The 3,274-nt window shown below is 37.5% G+C and overlaps 1 pseudogene; it reads right to left on the reverse strand.

Annotated features, from left to right (window-relative positions):
* Positions 1-401: 401 nt before the first annotated feature.
* Positions 402-2,189, reverse strand: LOC139505950 (uncharacterized; annotated as a pseudogene).
* Positions 2,190-3,274: the final 1,085 nt, after the last annotated feature.

Below are 3,274 nucleotides of genomic sequence, written 5' to 3' on the forward strand. Positions count from 1 at the left end.
GGAAGTGCTTTTGCAAAGACATTCATAACATCCTGTTGGTGAGCGAAAGAACTTCAAAGATCTAAATATTTTTTGTATGCATCACTCTTTCAATACCCCTGTGTCTGAATAATTTCAGAAGGGACGCCACATTCTAATGCAAATGTTACCCCGCCTCTACGACAACTGTTCCCGGAGTACTTAGAACTATCATATCCCAGAAATTTTAAAGACTGTTTTAATCTGGCTAAAAACCTATTATATGTAAGGGGCATTAACTTGGAATTGAAGGAAAACATAAAAGCTGACCCCAAATTATGAGAGGAAGGGCAGATATCAAACGATAGTTTCAAAGATTGACAGGGACAGAAGGGGGAACCTGGAATTATAGGTAAAGGTACTTCTAGAGCTCTTTCCTTATTTTATATGGTCTTTGTTTTCCTGAGTGTTAAAGTGGCCCCCTCTTGTGAAAACGTTACCGATGCCCTATTTAAATGCCGATCAGGATTAAATTCCTGTAAAGATGGTGTAAAAAGGTTTGATTTCCTGACAAAGAAAAAAAAATGCTACTTAGCAAGCTGCCCAAAAAGTTATATCCAAAATTTCATTTAAGTCTATAGTGGTAAAAATGCCAGACAGTATTTTAGGAGTTATGGGTAATGTGAGGGTTTTTCAGCGCCTAGGGCTCTTTTAGCCCCTTTTAAGACACCTTTGACAAAATGTGTATCAATAGGGTAAGGCAACTCTGCCCCTTCATGCAGGAGGCGCACAATATTTAAATAATTGACAACTGAGTTATAACAAAGCCTTTGCGTTAGAAAAACAATATATCTGGCCAAATTGTCTTTGCTAATTGGGACCATAGGAATTAGCAGACCTCTGCAAAAGGATTCATAACTTCTAAAATACAGCATATATGTCTTTTTTGTTGAGTCTGCAAACATCCTGCTTTGGAAAAACAAAACTAGGCTATCCAACTCCTGCACCTGCCCTGCACTTGGACTGCCTACATAAAAGATAGGATAGGGCTTGGTTAGACATATGGGATTCCAAATGCCTTACAAACAGTGGTTTGGGAAGATAAAAATTCAGAAATTGGTAAAACGCATTTGGCTCATGTAACCTACATATGAAGTCTGCCATAATATTTTCTTTCCCTGGAACATGGACGGCTGTTATATGAAAATTATATGTTGCAGAGAGCCAAAAACAAGCCACTATGGTAAAACATCAAATTGTTGCTGCGTGAAGTGCACTTATTCAAACATGCAACAGTGGTCATACTGTCTGAGAATACAACAACTCTTTTATTTTCCCAATCTTTCCCCCATCTTTGCGCTGCCAAGACTACTGCAAGAGCCTCAAGCTCAATAATATGGAGATTTTTCACTACAGGGAAATCATCTTCCCAATTCGAATAAAACCAGTCACATTCAAAGAAACCCCCTCCCCCTCCTTACATGCATCTGTGTATACTGATGACAAGGGGATCTTTTCTAAAATGAGGGACTTTCCATTAAAAGTCTCTAAGAATTTTTTCCACCATTCAATATCATGCCATATTTCACCATGGAGGATTGCCTTATGCCAATCATGCTTTAAAGGGGTAATCGCGTCAATAATTCTGCGAAGGAATACTCTCCCGTCATGAACCACTGCTGATGCCCAATTAAGTTTGCCTGCTATAGATTGCAATTGCTTTTTTGATGCTCTTTTTCGCTTACTAAATTCTGCCAATTCATGCTTAAGTAAGAAAAGCTTTTCCCCTGGAAGCCTTAACTTCATTGCAGTAAAGTCAATTTCTATGCCTAGGAAAGTCAATTTAGTGGTGGGGTCAACCACTTTTGACAAATTCATCATAAATCCCAACTTGCGAAGAAGGACGAGTAAAATGTTCAATGCTTGAATGCAACGCTGTTTTTTTGTTTCACAAATAGAAAATCATCTAAGTATGCGATGATAGTAAAACCTCTGCGTGACATCATACTCATACGATGGACAGCTTGGAATAGCCTTTGAAAAATATGGGGTGTCAATTTTGATCCAAATGGGAGCTTTGTATCATAAAAAGTATATTCTATTCCAACAGGGAAGGTCCATTTTAAACCAGTTACTTCTTGACTTTGTGAGCTAAGGTTCACAGATCTATAAGCTGTTTTCAAATCTACTTTAGCCATATAACAGTTAGGAGTAACTAATTTTAATGCTTCATCTAATGGTTGAAATCTTTGTTTTTCTATTTTACCAACGAAGCAGTTCACTGCAGACCCCTCTGTTCTACTACAGTCATGAATAATACGGACTCCCCCATCTGGTTTAGGTATAACTGCTAATGGACTTATTATGCGGGGAGTTTTTTCAGCAAAAACATAGTTGCCACATTCTATTTCATTTAGAATTTGCAAATGAGCTTTTTCGTAAAGGGAGTTGTTAGGTGAAGCAGATGGGTGGCTTTTACCAACTATTCTTGATTGTAATTCATTAGCTGCTGAGGTCACAATGTCAAACCCAAATTCTATACCATAAAGTAAGTATTCTTTGTCAAAGTTATACTTTAGTTCAGTAACCCAAGCATCAAGGTGAAGGTCTCGCACAGGTTTTACTGGGCCTATCCGTTTTTTTAGGAAAGCTAGACTGATGCCCAGAGCCAAAGTGTCTTTGTCCACAGCCTGGAACATTACACACATGTTCAAACTTGCACCAACTAAGTGAACAACCTAGCCTGGAGTTGAATTTTTTTTACATATTTCTTTCCCAGCAGCTGTGTGAGAAGAAAATGGTTTAAAACCCTTCGAGGTAGACACTGGAGGTTTGAAAAACTTGGTAGAATTACTACCCCTTGATTTCAAAAACACAGTTTGAATATGTGGTACATCAGTTCCCCATCTGAACTTATGTTAATTTTGCAACCTGCGATACTCTCTATCACAAAAGAAAACTGATGTTACATCATGTGAGAGAAACAACTGGTATGTACGGTTGGCGTATGATAAGTAGTCCAGAATCTTATTCTGGAATAGATGACCCTCTTTTAATAACTTATATAATATTGCTAAGTTTGCCATTGACCATTGGCTTACATTTAATGATTCTAGTTTAGGTTTGGTAGGTCCAGATTTTAAAATTAACTGACCTGAAACCAATTTGGATACAATCTGTTCATCGTTATCCCCACTGTTAATCCCTGATAACATGACAAAATCAACAATGTCTAAATAATTAGAGTTAGTTTTGTTATTGCCTAATGATTTAATAAATATTTGTGGGTCCTGCCAGGACTGAATGTTATTAAAAC

Source organism: Mytilus edulis, unplaced genomic scaffold, assembly GCF_963676685.1.
Source record: "Mytilus edulis unplaced genomic scaffold, xbMytEdul2.2 SCAFFOLD_1028, whole genome shotgun sequence".
Lineage (NCBI taxonomy): Eukaryota > Metazoa > Mollusca > Bivalvia > Mytilida > Mytilidae > Mytilus > Mytilus edulis.